Below are 22,319 nucleotides of genomic sequence, written 5' to 3'. Positions count from 1 at the left end.
GCTTCCTGACCTGCATATAGGTTTCTCAAGAGGCAGGTCAGGTGGTCTGGTATTCCCATCTCTTTCAGAATTTTCCACAGTTTATTGTGATCCACACAGTCAAAGGCTTTGGCATAGTCAATAAAGCAGAAATAGATGTTTTTCTGGAACTCTCTTGCTTTTTCCATGATCCAGTAGATGTTCGCAATTTGATCTCTGGTTCCTCTGCCTTTTCTAAAACCAGCTTGAACATCTGGAAGTTCACGGTTCATATATTGCTGAAGCCTGGCTTGGAGAATTTTGAGCATTACTTTACTAGCGTGTGAGATGAGTGCAATTGTGAGGTAGTTTGAACATTCTTTGGCATTTCCTTTCTTTGGGATTGGAATGAAAACTGACCTGTTCCAGTCCTGTGGCCACTGCTGAGTTTTCCAAATTTGCTGGCATATTGAGTGCAGCACTTTCATAGCATCATCTTTCAGGATTTGAAATAGCTGTACTGGAATTCTATCACCTCCACTAGCTTTGTTCGTAGTGTAGCTTTCTAAGGCCCACTTGACTTCACATTCCAGGTTGTCTGGCTCTAGGTGAGTGATCACACCATCGTGATTATCTGGGTCGTGAAGATCTTTTTTGTACAGTTCTTCTGTGTATTCTTGCTACCTTTTTTAGGCTAATTCAAAAACAAAAATTCTACTAAATAATGGAAATTAAGTTATAAATTATTAATAGCCTATTAAATGCAATTTTGAGATGCCTTCTATAAAGATTATCACATATAACAGATACAGACAGAAATATCTAAAATCCAAATTATTTAAGAAAATCTCCTATATAATATAAAAAACTTTTCCCACAGTTTATAAGATTCTAAGGGAAACCATTAAATGCATATAAAAAAAAATCTCAATGTGAATTCTCCTGACTTTTGAGAACAGAGAATAATTTCAATTTTAAAATGATTTTGTATACTTGTTCTTTTCTAAGAACTTCACCCACTTTCACAAACTGAAGCGTATAATTGAGTGAAAAGTATAACTGAGTCCTCCCTGCAAAAGTTGGTCAGAAGCCTTCCAAATACACAAAATTTAAAGGGTAAACATAAAAGGCTAATTCTACTATCTTAAGTGTAAAAGAAAGACGTTACTAGACCAGATTGCAGTCCCTGAGAGTTTTAGACTCACTCTTATTTCTTCTTTCTGTCTGATTCCTTCTTCTGCTTCAATCCTTCAACAACACTGGACCTAGCTATTCTTTAAATACCACCTACCACACTGAACTTGTATTGATTCATTTACACCTTTTGACACATCATGGTTTGTTTTTTTTCCTCATGCTGTACCATCCCTTTCCTTTCACCCTGTTAATGCTATAGAAACGATTTTCCCATAAACTCTAACCCCAATCTTTGTTCAAGAACAGGTACACTAAAATTTTTAGCCTACCTTTAGATGTCTCTCAAATAATTCTGTTTTCACTCAAATTCACAGATTTAGTTTGTTTACTGTCAAGCGGAAATACTGGCTGCCTCCTCACTGGCTCTAAAACCTCCAGGGTGCCTCCCACTTTTCAAATCATTCCTCAATCTCATTTGAGAAGACAATGGCAGCAGTGACTATCAGCAAACATATGCTGCCTTCCAGATTTCAGTATTTCTTGTCCCACCCCTGGGACACATGCATGAGTAACACTAGGCTCACACTATTCTGGGCTTCCTACTGCTATCTTTGCTCTTCAAGTTCTTACTTTGTCCTTGGAGAAAGTCTAAAAGAGCTTAAATAGGATTGTCAGTCTTGCAGGAAACAGTGCCAGTCCACAGAACCTCCCCCTTAGCCCCTGCCTCTGGCTCTGATTCACATCTGTTGGCTCCTATCTAGTCCAAAAACATACAGGTTTTTTCTATTCAAGGTTACATGATCTGGAGTCCAAATAAAAGCAGACAGTATGAATTATTTTATTGATAACAAAGATGAAGCAAGAAGAGCCTATATGGCAATTTTCAGGGATGATCAAGTATTTCAAGAGGTTCTAGTTATATGTGTTTTCCATCTATTGGTAGTTCTTCATAATGTTCCATTTCAGATAGGATTTTAAATAGCATTTAATTTAAATGTCTCAAAATCAATTAATCAGCTTCAATGACAATTTCTCACACAAAACCTTACAGCAGGCATTACCAAGATGGTACAGAATTAGTTAGGACATACTGACACCCAGTTTATAAATATTCCTTAATAAGTTTTGTGCTTGACTTTTTTTATTAAAATCTCAGGGCATATATGCAACATTTTGGATGTTCAAGGTCTACTCTATTTTTGGAATTATAACATATTTTTACTGCTACCCCTCTTTGTTTAACAGATCTCATAATCCAAAAAGTGTTTAATAATAGTAATTTAATAAAGGTGAATTTGCATTCTTTAAGCTAGTGGGCTGTCTTTCTGGTTAGGCAGTTAAAATTGTCCTGCTCTTTAAAGCCACATTTCAGCTTTATCACAATTTTTATCTCTAACTCATATAAATCAACTCTAGTGTGAAAGCTAAAATAGTGTGAAAGCTAAAATAAAATACTTGACAATCAAGGAGATGACTTTATTCAGGCTACTGTAATAGGGAGATCATTTGTTAATAAGGAACATCTCAAGGAAAAGTAAATGGGACTAGAGTTTTACAGAGATAAAACAGACTTTAAAAAAAAGAATTCACTGAGGGAGGAAGGGGGATGGGTCTTATCTCGGAGCATGTGACAGCAGGGAAGTCTTATTCTAGCCATTGCTTGGAACACAAAAAAGTGGAAAGGAAGGTTCCAGTAACTCAACACTCAGATGAAGTTCAACACTGTTAAGACAATGACAATTGTTCAAGACAGATGAATGTCATTCATCCTGAACAACTCAGAGCAGATTATAAACTTCTGGAGTGGCAGGAAGCAATGTATGAGAAACAATCTCTCAAGGATAGTTGCTGGCATTCATTATTCCTGTAAAATTAGTTGAACCATTTGTTGAGAGGTGGTATCAAACGTCAATTGTTATAGGGTCCTAAAGGCCCTAAAGACTTAGACATTTTAAAAGAGGGATGTCTGAAAGGAAAAAGAGAAATACTAGCATAAAACTTTATATTAATAAAGAGTCAACAGTTGAAACTTGAGGGTGACAGGGCCCAGGACAGGCTACCCCAAAATGTGCCTCAATGACATTAATTTGAATTATAGTTACTTAAGAACAACCTGATGCCAGAGGGACACTTTGACCCTCCTCTCTGGCTCCTTGAAAGCAGGAAATAAAACTCTGCTATGAAGGTGCACTCTCTGCATGTAGAGGTAGAAGGACACTCTTATCACCAGGGTTAGGGAATTCTGTAGAGATGACTGTGTAAACAAGCCTTGTTACTTCTTTTATTTACTATCCCTAAGCCCAAGCTCTGTTTAGATTCTTAATCAAGCACCCAAAGCCCAAGTTTCTGTGTCCTGTCAGTTTCTCACAAATTTATTGTTTCTTTGTCTAAAAAATACAAAAGCTGCCTACTTTGACCACTTCTTAGGTGCCATTCTCTGAGACCTACATACACAGGAATTAGAATTTGTTTCTCTTTCTCCTGTTAATCTGTCTTGGGTCAATTTTATTATTAGTCCAGCCATAAGAACTCAGAGGGGTAGAGGGGGAAATTTCCCCCTCCCTAACAACAGTAACCAGTCCAGGGAATTCCAAGAGGCTATTAAGGAGTATTTTTTGGTTATTCAGCACTACTTGTTCAGTTTCATGCTCTCAAGCTAGGACACCAATGTTCTTGGTGATGTTGTTCACAGTCCTGGTTACACCTTACATAATAAGGGCATGCTTAGCCCAAGCATCTCTCTGGACTTTCTTAGTGATCCAGACAACAACTTGTTCAGGGAGAAATCTGACCTACACATGGGCTGTTAGCGTGAGTCCTTCAAGGTTTATATCAGGTCATCAGGATTCAGCTTGCAGGGCATCTTCTAGTGCTCTGGAAAGGGTGGGTTGCAAGGAAGCCTAGTGTCCTGGGGATTTGAGCAGTCAATTTTCAGTTCTTCATGATGTAGAGTCAGGCAGAAGGGAGAGAAACTGGAAACGGTTTGGATGACTACAGTCAGATATTAAAGGATACTTTTAGAATTTAAAATTTGGTAAGAACTGACAATTTCAGCAATGTAATAGAACTGAATCCAACTTACAGGTAGGTACCCAAATTCGTTTATTCCACAGGGAGGGGGTGGAATGATTGAAATCTCTGCCAGACAGGACATAATTTGCATATGTATAGCCTATCTGTAATTTACAAAGAGTATGCAAAGAACTCAAAGCCAGGAATGAGGCTTTCATCTGATAGCTGTGAAGCGTGTGCTATAACTGAGGCAATTTTCCACTGAAACAAAAAATTTCTTTCTACCCTTAACTACCTTTTGATCGAAACTAATCATAAAAAAATTATTCTTGCTCAAAAAATAAAACTGCTATAAACTATATTTAGCTTGATTATTTGCATAGGTATAGTGATATCAGCAATTTCCTATCTCAGTCCAGTCACTGAGTCCTGTGTGACTCTTTGCAATCCCATGGACTGCAGAACCCAAGGCTTCCTTGTCCATCACCAACTCCCAGAGTTTGCTCAAACTCATGTCCATCGAGTCAATGATGCCATCCAACCATCTCATCCTCTGTCGTCCCCTTCTCCTCCTGCCTTCAATCTTTCCCAGCATCAGGGTCTTATCCAGTGAGTTAGCTCTTTGCATCAGGTGGCCAAAGGATTGGAGCTCCAGCTTCAGCATCAGTCCTTCCAATGAATATTCAGGACTGATTTCCTTTAGGATGGACTGGTTGGATCTCCTTGCAGTCCAAGGGACTCTCAAGAGTCTTCTCCAACACTACAGTTCAAAAGCATCAATTCTTTGCTGTTCAGCCTTCTTCATGGTCCAACGCTCACATCCATACATGGCTACTGGAAAAACCATAGCTTTGACTAGACACACCATTGTCAGCAAAGTAATGTCTCTACTTTTTAATATGCTGTCTAGGTTGATCATAGCTTTTTTCCCAAGGAGCAAGCATTTTTTAATTTCATGGCTGCAGTCATCATCTTCAGTGATTTTGGAGCCCAAGAAAATAAAGTCTGTCACTGTTTCCCTTGTTTCTCCATCTCCATCTATTTGCCATGAAGTGGTGGGACCGGATGCCATGATCTTAGTTTTCTGAATTTTGAGTTTTAAGCCAGCTTTTTTTTTTTTTTAAGCCAGCTTTTTTATTCTCCTCTTTCAGTTTCATCAGCCGGCTCTTCAGTTCCTCTTAGCTTTTTGCCAGAAGGGTGATGTCATCTGCATATCTGAGGTTATTGATATTTCTCCCAGCAATCTTGATTCCAGCTTGTGTTTCATCGAGCCCAGCATTTCTCATGATGTAGTCTGCATATAAGTTAAATAAGCAGGGTGACAATATACAGCCTTGACTTACTCCTTTAATGATTTGGAACCAGTCCATTGTTCCATGCCCAGTTCTAACTGTTGCTTCTTGACCTGCATACAGCTTTCTCAGAAGGCAGGTAAGGTGGTCTGGTATTCCCATATCTTTTAAGAATCTTTCAAAGTCTGTTGTGATCCACACAGTCAAGGCTTTGGTATAGTCAATAAAGAAGAAATAGATGTTTTTCTGGAACTCTCATTTTTTTCTATGATACAACGGATGTTGGCAGTTTGATCTCTGGTTCCTCTCCATTTCTAAATCCAGCTTGAACATATGGAAGTTCTCAGTTCACATATTGTTGAAGCCTATTTCGAGAATTTTGAGCATTACCTTGCTAGCATGTGAGATGAGTGCAATTGTGGGGTAGTTTGAACCTTTCTTGGCATTGCCTTTCTTTGGGATTGGAATGAAAACTGACCTTTTCCAGTCCTGTGGCCACTGATGAGTTTTCCAAATTTGCTGGCATATTGAGTGCAGCACTTTCACAGCATCATCTTTTAGGATTTGGAATAGCTCAACTGGAATTCCATCACCTCCACTAGCTTTGTTCATAGTGAAGCTTCCTAAGGCCCACTTGACTTCACATTCCAGGTTGTCTGGCTCTAGATGAGTGATCACATCATCAAGGTTATCTAGGTCATGAAGATCTTTTTTGTACAGTTTTGTGTATTCTTGCCACATCATCTTAACATCTTCTGTTTTTTGTTAGGTCTATACCATTTCTGTCTTTTATTGTGCCCATCTTTGCATGAAATGTTCCCTTGGTAGCTCTAATTTTCTTGAAGAGATCTCTAGTCTTTCCCATTCAATTGTTTTCCTCTATTTCTTTGCCCTGATCACTGAGGAAGACTTTCTTATCTCTACTTACTATTCTTTGGAACTCTGGATTCAAGTGGATATATCTTTCCTTTCCCCCTTTGCCTTTAGCTTCTCTTCTTTTCTCAACAATTTGTAAGACCTCTTCAGATAACAATTTTGACTTTTTGCATTTCTTTTTCTTGGGGATGGTCTCAATCACTGCCTCCTATACAATGTCATGAACCTCCATCCATAGTTCTTCAAGTATTCTATCAGATCTAATCCCTTGAATCTATTTGTCACTTCCACTGTATAATTCTAAGATATTTGATTTAGGTCATACCTGAATGGTCTAGTGGTTTCCCCTACTTTCTTCAATTCAAGTCTGAATTTGGCAATAAGGAGTTCATGGTCTGAGCCACAGTCAACTCCCAGTCTTGTTTTTGCTGACTGTATAGAGCTTCCCCATCTTTGGCTGCAAAGAATATAATCAATCTGATTTCGGTGTTGACCATCTGGTGATGTCCATGTATAGAGTCTTCTCTTGTGTTGCTGGAAGAGGGTGTTTGCTATGACCAGTGCGTTCTCTTGGTAAGATTCTGTTAGCCTTTGCCCTGTGTCATTTTGTACTCCAAGGCCAAACTTGCCTGTTACTCCAGGTGTTTCTTGACTTCCTACTTTTGCATTCCGGTCTCCTATAATGAAAAGGACATCTTTCTTGGGTGTTAGTTCTAAAAGGTCTTGTAGGTCTTCATAGAACAGTTCAACTTCAGCTTCTTCAGCGTTACTGGTTGGGGCATAGACTTGGATTGCTGTGATATTGAATGGTTTGCCTTGGAAACAAACAGAGATCATTCTGTCATTGTTGAGATTGCACCAAAATACTGCATTTCAGATTCTGTTGTTGACTATGAGGGCTACTCCATTTCTTCTTAGAGATTCTTTCCCACAGTAGTAGATATAATGTTCATCTGAATGAAATTTGCCCATTGCAGTCCATTTTAGTTCACTGATTTCTAAACTGTTGATGTTCATTCTTGCCATCTTTTGTTACCAGGAATGCTACTGGGATTTGGTGGAGTAGAAGGATGTGCACTCATCTTCTCAAGCAAGAACTCCAAAATTGCAACTCACTGCTGAACAACCATCAGCAGGAGAATGTTGGATCCCACCAAAAAAGATACCCCAAGTTCAAGGACAAAGAAGAAGCCCCAACAAGATGGTAGGAAGGGCAAAATCACATTTAGAATCAAATCCCAGACCTGCCAGAGACATTAGGAGGGCTCAAACGAAACCTTGTGCACACCAGGACCCAGAGGCTCCACAGAGACTGAGCCAGACCTGCCTTTGAGTGTTTGAATGGGTCAGCAGTGGCCTGCCACGGGGCAGGGGCTCTGGCTGCAGCAAACCTGGGTCACGCAGCATTACCCACCACAGAGCTACCGAGCAGACAACCCACAAACTGCAGAATAATTATACCAAAGAAATTCTCACACTATTAAGAAAGTTCTAGAACCCACAACTGATTTCCCAACCTGGGGATCCAGCAAAGGGACTGAGAACCCCCAGTGAATTTGACTTTGGAGACCAGTGGGATTTGATTATAGAACTTCCACAGGACTGAGGAAACAGGCCCATGGAGGGCACAGATAAAACCTTGTGCACACCAGGAGCCAAGAGAAAGGAGCAGTGTCCTCACAAGAGACTGAGTCAGACATGTCTGTGAGTGTCCAGGAATCTCTAGTGGAGGCATGGGTTTGGCCTCAGGCCAATAAACAGGGAGGGAACACAGACCCATCCATCAACAGAAAATTGGATTAAAGATTTACTAAGCATGACCCCACCCATCAGAACAAGACCCAGTTTCCCCCAGTCAGTCTCTGGCACTCTGAAGCTTCCATATAAGCCTCTTATCCTTATTCTCAGAGGGCAGACCGAATGAAAACCACACAGAAAACTAAACAAACTAATCACATGGACCACAGCCTTGTCTAACTCAATGAAATTATGAGCCATGCCTTGGAGGGCCACCCAAGACGGACGGGTCATGGTGGAGAGTTCTGACAAAACGTGGTCCACTGGAGAAGGGAATGGCAAACCACTTCAGTGTTCTTGCCTTGAGAACCCCATGAACAGTGTGAAAAGGCAAAAAGATAGGACACTGAAAGACGAACTCTCCAGGTTGGTAGATGCCCAATATGCAACTGGAGAAGAGTGGAGAAATAACTCGAGAGAGAATGCAGAGATGGAGCCAAATCAAAAAGAATGCCCAGCTGTGGATGTGACTGGTGATGGAAGTAAAGTCCGATGCTGTAAACAGCAATATTGCATAGGAACCTGGAATGTTAGGTCCATGAATCAAGGTAAATTGGAAAAGGTCAAACAGGAGATGGCAAGAGTGAACATTGACATTTTAGGAATCAGTGAACTAAAATGGAATTTACCATCTAGGCCTTGTTAAATTTGCTTTGCTGGAAAATGTCATATGAAATCTCAGATTAAAGATTTAAAAGTCTCTTGAGGCTAGGAAGCCAAGCCAAGAACTTGCTATGAGGTTTCATCAGCAGAATCTATGAATCTGAGGTAAATCCTCTCTTCTCAATATCCCAGAAATAACCTAATGTATATAGCACAGGGAACTCTACTCAATATTCTGTAATAACCTATATGGGAAAAGAATTTGAAAAAGAATGAATATATACATAAATATATATTTATATACAAACTGATTCACTTTGCTGTACACCTGACACTAACACAACACTGTAAATTAATTATACTCCAATAAAAAAATTTTTTTTAACTTAGCAATTTTTTAAAAAATCTTTGAAATATCTTAAGTCTCCTAAGCTTGCCAGGAAGTAACTTCCTTGGTCACTTGCTAGGCAGGCAGAGAACACTGTAGCCAGGTAACAGGCTATTTTCTCAAGAAGGCTTTGTAAGCATTGCTCTGTAAAGTCAATCTTAGTTCCTTACAAGTACCTGGTCATACCGACTAAATGACAATCATTCTCAGGCAAGGTCTCAGTTGTATAACCAATGCTTTCAATTATGTTCTTGTAACAAGACAGATTAGTTCTGAACCTATGAAAATAACTATATTGCTGTTAAAATAAGAATACTCAATAATAGTTTTCAAGTTCTAGAGAGTCAAACAGGAAGAAAGAGATCATTTACAAATGCTTTGTTTCAAAAATCAGAGACTACTAAATTGTTATGAGCTATAGACAACTTAGGAGAAAAGAGAAGGTATTCCTTATATATCATAAAATATGACAATAAAACATTAACAATACTCCAAATAAACATTACAGTCACCTCTCATTTTAGTTCATTTAATCCTATGTAATTAACACTTACACTACTTGATCTAGGGTTACCAGTCTCCTATGCCCTCAGCTTCTTGACTGGAGTTCTGGAAATCCCGACTCAGTCTACTGGTATGGTGTCAAAGTTGTTTAAGCAATGTTACCAGAAGCCTATACCCAATAATACCTGGCTCCATCTTTTTCCACAAAGCACTGAAGACAGTCCTTTGATGCAGTATTCAGGCCTGTAGCTGATATTAAGCGTTTTCAGGGAAGCATGAGAGCAAAACAAAAAATATTTGTATATGACACATTTAAAATGGTTATAGTTAAATTATTACTAATAACTTTCCAAAATAAAAGATCAGATGAGAGTTCTTAAGAATAGGGCAACTGACAAAGAAATTTGGTTGTTTCTGTGGTATGAAAAATAAGATATTAAAATCAATCCAGAAAAAATATTTTGGATAAATATATCTATAAACATAATGATTAACCTATCTTCTAAGAAGAGTGAATACTACATTTAATTTGTGAAAATGGCTAAACATAATCTTTGTAAGAAAAAAACTTAAGAATATATGACAGTTCTGAGACATGAGATACCATAAACACACCAAGCATATAGTCAGCAAATAAAAGGTCAGATGGTAAAGAATCTGCCTGCAATGTGGAAGACCTGGATTCCATCCTTGAGTCAAGAAGATCCCATGGAGGAAGGCATGGCAACCCACTCCAATATTCTTGCATGGAGAATCCGCATGGACAGAGGAGCCTAGCAGGCTATAGTCCATGGGGTTGCACAGAGTCAGACACAACTGAAGTGACTAAGCAGCAGCAGCATATCAAGTAAAAGGATTTCAAAAATCCAGAGTAGGTCCTAATCATTGTATGAATGATTACATCATCTTTTACCTCACAAAACTCAACAGTAAGTGATGTGAATTCCCAATTGAAAACCACTTACCTAGAAGATGTCAGATTCAAATAAAAGTGGGGTCAATATTTTTTAATAACTGAAATTAGGACTAATAATACTATATTGCTGTTGTCTAACTAATATCAAGGAAAACCTGTAATATCAGAACTCTGATAAACAGAAACATCACAGACAGGGAGGGCATTGCCAATTCTCTTTGAACTTCTCACACAGCATACAACTTCTAAAACATCTGTATTAATAACATTTTACCATACAAATCTAATTTAAGGAAAGCTAAGTATCTCTTCTGATTTGGTAAGTTTCATTCAGCAACTCTACGTCAAAAACAAATGAGGTCTCTGGGGATTCAAAATAAACAAAACACAATCTCTGTCTCCAGACATCCTTGCATTACAGTTTAGTGTGGAAAATACACAGAGTCATGAAAGCACAGAGTAGCTCTTCTGTGCCCAAGCTGGGGGAGAAAGAGGAGAGTGAGAAAAGGGAGGCAGATGAAGGGTTACATATGGCTCTTGGAGAAATTATCCCCAAACTCAGTGGTTTGAAGAATGAACAGGAGATGAAGAATCTGTGAGACTTTTAAAAGAGCTAGTAGAGTAAATAGACAGGAAGGTAATGAAGATATTGACAAGAGAAGCAGCAAGATCCTTGAAGAGACAGAAATCAAGAGAACAGGTCAAGAACACTGAAACACAAGAGGGGATTTAAACTAGACAAAACAGAATTTTCTCAATAGTGAGACCTTTTCCTGAGTATGAATCATTGTGATTCATACAGGAATTAGAGTATTTGAAGATGCCTGTATTTGAAATAGTTGCCAAAGAAAACAGGAAAGAAAAAGAAAACTGTCCAAATAATATAAAAAGGTCTTTCCATTGGCACTCATTCCCTGAGTAATACTGAAGATAAAATATTTCTGGAGGCACCAATCAGTACAATTATGAACCCTTTTCTAGCAGGGTCAAAGAGCCATGGTGCTGGGGTGGAGAAGGCAGACTGTGATTGAGTACAGAAAGACCTAAGATCTGGAGTGGACTCAAGGACCATCAAACTAAGGAGGAATCAAAGGAGGGGAGGATTTGGCACAGTTAACAGTAGAGTGGTGGAATACCCTGAGATAACTAAAGGAGAGGACCACTTCAGCTCTTAATCTTAACCTAAAACATTACAAACAAGTCACTGTATTACACAACCTCATCCTCACATCAACACTGTGAGGTAAAGTGGCATATTTCAGAAACTGCAGAATCCTAGATTTTGTAGAGAAAAATATTCTTCCTAAAATTTTTTATTACACAAACTCTTGAACCAACATAGATTAGAGGATATTTTGGTAATTAACTGATTTTATTGTAATTCCATAGTACAGATGGATCTGCTCTCACAGTAAAATTTTATGTAGCTAATGATTAGGATAATTTACTCAAACATGCTTTTTAAAGTTTATTCACTCCAACAACTGATGAACGGATAAATAAACAATGTGGTATAACCAAGCAATGCAGTGCTATTTGATAATTAAAAAGAATGAAGTACTGATATACTACAATAAAATCACTGCAGATGGTGATTGCAGCCATGAAATTAAAAGACACTTACTCCTTGGAAGGAAAGTTATGACCAACCTAGACAGCATATTAAAAAGCAGAGACACTACTTTGCCAACAAAGGTCCATTTAGTCAAGGCTATGGTTTTTCCAGTGGTCATGTATGGATGTAAGAGTTGGACTGTGAAGAAAGCTGAGCACTGAGGAATTGATGCTTTTGAACTGTGGTTTGGAGAAGACTCTTGAAAGTCCCTTGGACTGCAAGGAGATCCAACCAGTCCATCCTAAAGGAGATTAGTCCTGGGTGTTCACAGGAAGGACTGATGATATTGAAGCTGAAACTCCAATACTTTGGCCACCTGATGCAAAAAACTGACTCACTGGAAAAGACCCTGATGCTGGGAAAGATTGAGGGCAGGAGGAGAAGGGGACGACAGAGGATGAGATGGTTGAAGGGCATCACCGACTCAATGAACATGGGTTTGGGTGGACTCTGGGAGTTGGTGATGGACAGGGAGGCCTGGCGTGCTGTGATTCATGGGGTTGCAAAGAGTCGGACATGACTGAGTGACTGAACTGAACAATATGGATAATTTTTTTTTAAAATTGCCTGCTAAGAAGCCAGACACAAAAAGCAATATATTGTACAATTCCATTTATACAAAGTGTCCTGAATAGACAAATTTGTTGAGACACAGTAGATTAGCTGTCTTTAGGACTGGAGGAAAGAGGGAAGGGGATGGGAAGTGACAAGTGATGGGTTCAGAGCTTTTTTTAGGGCAGAAGAAAAGGCTCTGAAAGTAGATTGTGGTGATGATTGCACAACCCAGTGAATATACTAAAAAAATACTGAATTGTATACTTTCAATGTTTTAATCATATGAAATGTGAATTATATATCAATAAAGCTGTTTTTAAAATTGTATTCAATCAATGTTCAAGAGAATGAAAATGTACTAACAACTAAGAAACATAGTTATTAACAATTTAATAACATGCAATGAAACATTACAGAACCTGTATCTTCTATTAAAAATAATAATTATTAATCATGCCATGAAAAGATGGTAAATCAATTATATACCTAAACTGATTTAGGATTATTTTTTATTTATTTATTTTTGCTGTGCTGAGTCTTTGTTGCTGTGCAGACTTTCCCCTCGTTGTGGTGAGTGGAAGTCACTCTTCGTTGAGGTACACAAGCTTCTTATTGCGGTGGCTTCTCTTGTTGAAGAGCACAGGCTGTAGGCACATGGGTTTCAGTAGTTCAGCACATGGGCTCAGTAGTTGCAGCACACAGGTTTACTTGCTCCGAGTTGCTCCGTGGCATGTGGAATCTTCCCAGACCAAGGATTGAACCCGTGTCCCCTGCATTGCCAGGCGTATTCCTATCCACTGTACCATCAGGGAAATCCAGGAAGATTATTTTTAAAATACTCTGATATTTTTACATAATACAGTCTGGTCTCTTTTCTTGGAAACATGTTATCATGGAGATTGCCATACAATGTATTTCATGGTGCTTGTACTTCTATAATTGAAGTGATTTAAAACCAATTGTTTTGAATTTTGCTCTAATACTAAATATATTTAGTGCTCTGAAATACTAATATTTTAATGTGACATTAATACTCTAGCCTCTGTTAGAAACAAACTCATAAAATTTTACAGTTATTGCTTACTTTAATTACAAAATACTGCTGAATCATTCATCAAAGACTTAGAATTTTATTCAGCATGGACTCTAACCATTAACTTCAAAATGTCATTTGGAGGGATCATCTCTTTATTTCCTCAGGGCTTTTTACCACTACATCCTAGGGCCAAAACAGGTTTCCAATCAACCTTATATTCTTTGTAACAGTCTCACTTTTTAATGCATTTATTCATTCAGCAAATTTTTACTGAGCAGCTTTTACATGACAGGTGGTGAAAATATGCAACAGACACTACCTCTAGAAGGTAAGAGTCCAGGAAAAATGTATAACTTAATGAATAATTAAAATAGTGAAGTCATTGTGGGAGCACGTAGCAGGGAGACCTCAACAGATAGAGGAGTCAGGCTAAGGCATTTTAAAGAAAGAGATCTCAAAGCTGAGGCTTGAATAATGAACAGAAATAGCAAAGCACTAAGTAGGGTAGTTCAAAGGAAAAAAGTATATGAAAATGGTCAGAAATGAGGGATACCATCAAGCTGCTCAAAACCGAAAACTTCCCAAATCCTTATAATCATGATTCCTGCAAGCTTTAGCTATTATTTCCAAATTCTTGACATTTTTCTCTCTTGAAAAATATCTATCTCAAAGCAATAATCAGATCTGTTATCTAGCAATCAGTATGAATGGCACTTCTCTTGGTCAAGAGCTTCTAGGTACAACTGGGTCAAGGTGAGAGGAGTAAGAGCAACACTTTTAAAAACTCATTTTGTGGGGAGTAGAGGCAAGCTGGTGGAGTACGGGAATGTAGAGCTGGTGTCTCCTTGCAGGTACATCAGGAGTACACAAGTGCAATTCTTTTGGAGCGCCTGTTGGACACTGGGGGAGGACCTCCAAAACTCCAACACCTAGGGTGCATGGGAGGGATCCCCACACAACTAGGCAGGATGTTGTGGGGAAAGGAAAGGGGGAAGGAGAATGAAAGCGGGATAAAGCCAGCACCCCTGAGGGAGAAGTTCCCACACTTGGGGAGGGCAGGCCCACTCACAGTGAAGGTATCAACAGGGGCAGAGGGGGTCCCTCAGAGGACCAGAGGATCAGAGGGGAGCACAGCAGCGGGTGTGTGAAGGGCAGAGTGCAGTGAGAGCTACATGCATGGTATGTGCCACAGCTTTGAGTGCCCCAGCCAGATTTGTGTGTTTCCTGGTGAGGAGGGAGGCTGGGTGCTGGAGAGTGGGGTTTGGAGGGTGGACCCAGGGAGGGGACAACTGTTATTGGTGAGGAAGGAGCCTGGGGCAGTGAGAAGGAGAGGCTTCACAGCTGGGAGGATTGGAGGGGGAGCCTGGGCCACCTTAGAGGCAAGGTCCATTGTCAAGTGGCAAGCAAATGGCAGGGCCACCATTCCGCACTGGCCCAGCCTCCATGGGCAAAGGCAGGGGCACACTCCTAAGCAGGATCAGCCGCCACTCAAACCAGGGTCTGCCTTACCTGCTCAGGCCCTAGGGAGCCTACTAGCACCCTGGGCCTGGGCCCCACTCCTGCCAAAGCCCCTTCTGACCACACGAGTCTCGGGCCTGAGCCCTGCCCCTGCCAGGGACTCCCAGGGCTGAACAGATCATGGTGGCCCACCTGCTGCCCCTGAGAGAGCCATGCCTCAGCCAAGATCTCCTCTGCCCAGTGAAGAACTGACCCCTTCAAAGCCTCTTCCAATAGAGTCAGCTGCTGCAGACTTGCACATGGGAGCCTCTGCCCCAACTGGCCTGAGCAGTGACATGTGCTCTGGGTCAGCTTCAGAAACAGATGCTGGTGAAAGAAACACACCACAGAAGCAGGGCTGACACAGGGTCCAGAACCAACCTCCAGGTCTTGGAAGGCCTCTTGAAGAGGTTGGGGTTGGGTGTAGCTCCCTGTGGGGTCAAGGACATGGATAGTAAAGGCACCAAGGAATTTTCTTTTTATCTTTTATTTTTTACTTATTCCTTTTTTTTTTTTTTTTTACTGTTATGTTATTGCTGTTTCATTTTTATTTTTTCTATTATATTTTAAATTCTTTTTCATTATTCTGCTCTTTCTTGTTGTCTGTTATTTTTGTTGGTGGTGGTGGTGATGGTGGTGGTGGTGACAGTTTATTCTTTTGATATTTTTGTTTTGTTTCTTTTTTTTGCTTTTAATCTTCTTTTTAAATTTTTTAAGTTTTGTTTTTATCATTTTTGTGCGTTTATCTTTTGTTCTCAGAGCTTTTCATTTAGTTTGCTTTTTAGATTATGTTTTACTTTTTGTTTTCTGTTTCCGTTACATTTGTTTTTATTATTGATTTTGGCTTGCGGGCTCTCTTCTTTGGGTGGTGTCTTCTTGGTTTTGTTTTTGTTTTTTGTTTTTTTTTGCTTTCCTTGTTTGTTGCTTGTCTTTGCTTAGTGGTTTATTTTTAGTGACTTTGATTTGCTTTTGCTATCTGTCCAGTTATATTTGTCTGGTTACATTTGTCTGTTGGTTTTCTTTTATTATGTGTTTGTTTTTGTTTGTGTAGCTTTATTTTTATTTGCCTTGGGCTGTTTGTCTCTTTTTAATTTTGCTTTTATTTTGTTTAAGAATTTCGTGGAAAATTCTTAAAGAGATGGTAATACCAGACCACCTGACCTGCTTCCTGAGAAATCTGTATGCAGGTCAAGAAGCAACAGCTAGAACTGGCCATGGAGCAACAGACTGGTTCCAAATAGGGAAAGGAGTACATCAAGGTTGTATATTTTCACCCTGCTTATTTAACTTATACGCAGACTACATCATGAGAAACGCTGGGCTAGAGGAAGCACAAGCTGGAATCAAGATTGCTGGGAGAAATATCAATAACCTCAGATACACAAATGATAGCACCCTTATGGTAGAAAGTGAAGAGAAACTAAAGAGCCTCTTGATGAAAGTGAAAGAGGAGAATGAAAAAGCTGCTTAAAACGCAACATTCAGAAAATGAAGATCATGGCATCTGGTCCCATCACTTCATGGCAAATAGAAGGGGAAACAGTGGAAACAGTGTCAGACTTTATTTTTTGGGGCTCCAAAATCACTGCAGATGGTGACTACAGCCATGAAAAAGATACTTCCTCCTTGGAAGAAAAGCTATGACTAACCTAGACAGCATATTAAAAAGCAGAGATGTTAGTTTGCCAACAAAGGTCTAGTCAAAGCTATGATTTTTCCAGTGGTCATGTATGGATGTGAGAGTTGGACTACAAAGAAAGCTGAGTGCTGAAGGATTGATGTTTTTGAACTGTGGTATTGGAGAAGACTCTTGGGAGTCCCTTGGCTTGCAAAGCAATCAAACCTGTTGATCCTAAAGGAAATCAGTCCTGAATATTCATTGGAAGGACTGATGTTGAAGCTGAAACTGCAATACTTTGGCCATCGGATGTGAAGAACTGACTCATTTGTAAAGACCCTGATGCTGGGAAAGACTGAAGGCAGGAGAAGGGGATGACAGAAGATGATATGGTTGGATGGCATCACCAACTCGATGGACATGAGTTTCAGCAAGCTTCAGGAGTTGGTGATGGACAGGGAAGCCTGGTGTGCTGCAGTCCATGGGGTCACAAAGAGTTGGACATGATTGAGTGACTGAACTGAACTGACTTTTGTTTTTGCCACACCAGGCAGCTTGCAAGGTCTTAGTTCCCTGGCCAGTGGCCTGGCCTGAGCCTATGGTGGGAGTGCCAAGTCCAAGACCACCAGAGAATGTAAGGCCCCAAAGAATGTCAATCAGTGTGAGTTCTGCTTGAGGTCCTCATCTTAGTTCCAAAACCCAGCTCCACTCAACTGCCTGCAAGCTCCAATGCTGGACACCTCTGGCCAAACAACCAGTAAGCCAGGAAAAACAAAAATGAGATGACAGAAACATGTTACAGGAGCAAGGTAAATATGTTAAAGGAGCAAGGTAAAAACCTATAAGATCAAATAAATGGAGAGGAAGTAGGCAATCTACCTAAGAAAGAATTCAGAGAAATTATAGTAAAGATGATCCAAAATCTTGAAACTGGAATAGATCGAGAAAATGCAAGAAATGTTTAAAAAGGATGTAGGATAACTAAAGAACAAACAGTGATAACACCACAATAACTGAAATGAAAAATTTACAAGGAGGAGTCAATAGCAGAAAATCAAGGCAGAAGAATGAAGAAGTGAGTTGGAAGACAGAATAGTAGAAATAACTGCCAAGGAGCAGAATAAAGAAAAAAGAATTAAAAGAAATGAGGACAGCCTCAGAGACATCTGAAAGTGAAAGTGGAAGTCACTCAGTCGTGTCTGACTCTTTGCGACCCCATGGTTGCAATATAGTCCATGGAATTCTCTAGACCAGAATACTGGAGTTGGTAGCCTTTCCCTTCTCTCCAGGGGATCTTCCCAACCCAGGAATCAAACTCAGGTCTCTTGCATTGCAGGCAGTTTCTTTACCAGCTGAGCCACAAGGGAAGCCCCAAGGACAACATTAAATGCACCAACATTTGAATTATAGGGGTCCTAGAAGAATAGAAAGAGAAAGGGTCTTGAGAAAACATTTGAAGAGATTATAGTCGCAAATTTCCCTAACATGGGAAACGAAATAGCCACCCAAGCCCAGGAAGTACAGAGAGTCCCATACAGGATAAATCTAAGGATAAACACACTGAGATACATATTAATCAAACTAACAATAACTAAATTCAAGGAAAAAATGTTAAAAGCAGCAAGGGAAAAGCACTAAAAAGCTCGGGAATCGTCATAATGTTATTAAGTGATTTTTCAGCAGAAAGTACAGAGGCCAGAAGGGAGTAATAGGCTATATTTAAAGTGATGAAAGAGAAAAACCTAAAACAAAGATTAATCTATGCAGCAAGGATATCATTCAGATTCAACAGAGAAATCAAAAGATTTACACATAAACAAATGCTAAGACAATTCAACAGCACCAAATCAGCTTTTCAACAAACACTAAAGGGACTTTTTGGGACAAAAGAGAAGAAAAAGACCTACAAAAACAAATCCAAATCAATTAAGAAAATGGTAATAGGAACATATATGTCAATAATTACCTTGAATGTAAGTTAAATGCTCTAACCAAAAGATATAGACTAGTTAAACGGACACAAAAATAAGATCCATATGCATGCTGTTATTTAAGAGACCCACTTCAGACATAGGAACACATAAAGATTAAAAATGATGGGGTAGAAAAAGATATTCCATGTAAATAGAAATCAAAAGAAAGCTGGAGTAGCAATACTCATATCAGACAAAATAAACTTAAAAATAAAGATTGTTACAAGAGACAAGGAAGTACACTACCTAACAATCAAGAAATCAATCCAAGAAGATATGGCAATTATAAATACTATGCACCCAACATAGGAGCACCTCCTATACATAAGTATAGGAGTACATAAGACATAATGTGCATAAGACAAATGCTAACAGCCATAAAAGGGGAAATCAACAGTAACACAATAGTAGTGGGAGACTTTAACATCCCACTTATACCAATGGTCAGATCATTCAGACAGAAAATTAATAAGGAAACAAGAATTAAATGACACATTTGACTGGATAGACTTAATTGATGTTTATAGGACATTCTGTCCAAAAGCAGCACAATACATTTTCTTCTCAAATGCACACAGAACATTCTCCAGGATAGATCACATCTTAGGTCACCAACCAAGACTCAATAAATTTAAGAAGACTGAAGTCTTATCAAGCTTCTTTTCTAACCACAGCACTATGAGCTTAGAAATCAATCACATACAAAAAAAAAAAAAAAATCTGTAAAAAACACAAACACATGGAAACTAAGCAATATGTTACTAAATAACCAAAAGATGACTGAAAAAATCAAAGAATACGTAGAAACAAATGACAGTGAAAACATGATGACCCAAAACCTATGTGATGCAGCAAAAGCATTTCTAAAGGGAAAGTTATAGCAATACAATCCTACCTCAAGAGACAAGAAAAATCTCAAAAAGCAACCTAAAGCAACCTTACACCTAAAGCAACTGGAGAAAGAAGAACAAACAAAACCTAAAGTTGGCATAAGGAAATAAATCAGAAAAATCAGAACAGAAATAAATGAAATAGAAATGAAGACACAATAGCTAAGGTCAATGAAACTAAAAGCTGATTCTTTCAGAAGATAAGCAAAATTGATAAAACTTTAGAGCAAGATTCATGAAGAAAAAAGGGAGAAGATTCAAACTAATAAAATTAGAAATGAAAAAAGAGAATTTACAACTGACACTTCAGAAATATACAGAATCATAAGAGACTACTACAAGCAAGTACATGCCAATTAACTGGACAATCTGGAAGAAATGGACACATTCTTCGAAAGGTACAACCTTCCATGACTGAACCAAGAAGAAATAGAAAATATGAGCAGACCAGTGACAAGTAATAAAATTGAAATTGTGATTAAAAATTTTCCAACAAACAAATTCAGAACCAGATGACTTCACAGGTAAATTCTATCAAACATTTAGAGAAGAGCTAACACTAAATCTTCTCAAACTCTTCCAAAAATTTGCAGAGGAAGGAACATACCCAAGCCCATTCTACAAAGCCACCATCACCCTGACATCAAAACCAGATAAAGATATCACACACAAAAAAGAAAATTACAGAGCAATATCACTGATGAACATACACACAAAAATTCTCAACAAAATACTAGCAAACAAAATCCAACAACACATTAAAGGATCATACATCAAGAACAAGTGAAATATATCCCAGGGATGCAAGGACTTTTAAATATATACAAATCAATCAATGCAATACACCATATTAACAAATTGAAGGGGAAAAAATGTGATCATGTTAATAGATGCAGAAAAAGCTTTTGATAAAATTCAACACCTGTTTATGATTTTAAAAATCTCTAGAAAGTAGACATTGAGGGAACCTACTTTTTTCACAGACTTATAACAAAAATTTTACAATTTGTATGGAAATACAAAAGACCGCAAAGTGTCCCAACAATCTTGGGAATGAAAAATGGAGCTGGAAGGGTCAAGCTCTCTGACTTCAGACTACATTATAAAGCTACAGTAATCAAGACAATATGGTCCTGACACAAAAACAGAAATACAGATCAATGGAACAGGACAGAAAATCCAGAGATAAACCTATGCATCCCTGGACACCTAATCTATGACAAAGGAGGCAAGAATACATAGGGGAGAAAAGACAGTCTCTTCAATTAGTACTGGGAAAACTGGACTGCTGCAGCTGCTAAGTCACTTCAGTCGTGTCCGACTGTGCGACCCCATAGATGGCAGCCCACGAGGCTCCCCCGTCCCTGGGATTCTCCAGGCAAGAACACTGGAGTGGGTTGCCATTTCCTTCTCCAATGCATGAAAGTGAAAAGTGAAAGTGAAGTCGCTCAGTCGTGTCTGACTCTTAGTGACCCCATGGTCTGCAGCCTACTGGGCTCCTCCATCCGTGGGATTTTCCAGGTAAGAGTACTTGAGTGGGGTGTCATTGCCTTCTCTGGGAAAACTGGACAGCTACATGCAAAAGAATGAAATTAGAACTCTCCTTCACACCATACACAAAAATAAACTCAAAATGGATTAAACACCTAAAATAAGTCCAGAAACTATACAACTCTTAGAGAAAAACATAGGCAGAACACTCTGTGACATAAATCACAGCAAGATCTTTTTTGACCCAGCTCTCAAAGTAATGAAAATAAAAACAAAAATATATAAATGGACCTACTTAAGCTTCAAAGCTTTTGCATAGCAAAAAGAACCATAAACAAGATGAAAAGACGAGAGAAAACAAGAATAGGAGAAAATATCTGCAAATAAAACAACTGACAATGGATTCAACTCCAAAATGTACAAACAGCTCATGCAACTCAACCCTCATCCAATCTAACATCTCTTTCCTAAATTACTGCAATGTCAGTGATGCACTGTAAGCCTCCTAAATGGTCTTCATGATTCTACCCTTCTGTTCATTCTCAATACTGCACAGTGACACATATAAGCACATAAGTCAGATCATATAACTTTTCATAACCAATTTCTCCTATACTTGTCCCTACAATTTCTCCCTGTCAGACTCTGTTCCAAAGCCAAAACTTTATAGTGGCCTACAAGGACATACATGACTTGATCTGGTTAGCTCTTTTAACTTTTCCAACTTTTCTTCTTGCCAACCATTCTGCTCCCATTACACTGGCCTCCTTACTCTTCCTTAAAAATATCAGTCATGTTTTTAATTTAAGGCTTTTCACTAGTTGTTCCCTCTGCCTTTCCCTGATACTCGCATGATTTACCACTTTACCTTCATTTCTTTGATAAATCTCATTTTAACAACCCGACCTTTATCCTAGCACTCCTTGTCCCCCCTAACTCCTCTTATTTTTCCATAAACTTATTGTCTTCTAATATGAAACAATTTCTTTTTGTGTTTATTATTTTTTATATATTCCCACTAGAAGTAAGCCCCATGAGGACAGAGAACACTGTTTTGTTTATTGAAGCATCTCAAGTGCTTGGAACAGTGTCTTCCACATGAGAGGCACTAATTAAATATGGGTTGAATAAATACATAAATTACCTACCAACCTATCCATC

Source organism: Bubalus bubalis, chromosome 7 (genome assembly GCF_019923935.1).
Source record: "Bubalus bubalis isolate 160015118507 breed Murrah chromosome 7, NDDB_SH_1, whole genome shotgun sequence".
Taxonomy (NCBI): domain Eukaryota; kingdom Metazoa; phylum Chordata; class Mammalia; order Artiodactyla; family Bovidae; genus Bubalus; species Bubalus bubalis.
Note: the sequence above shows the minus strand (reverse complement) of the source record.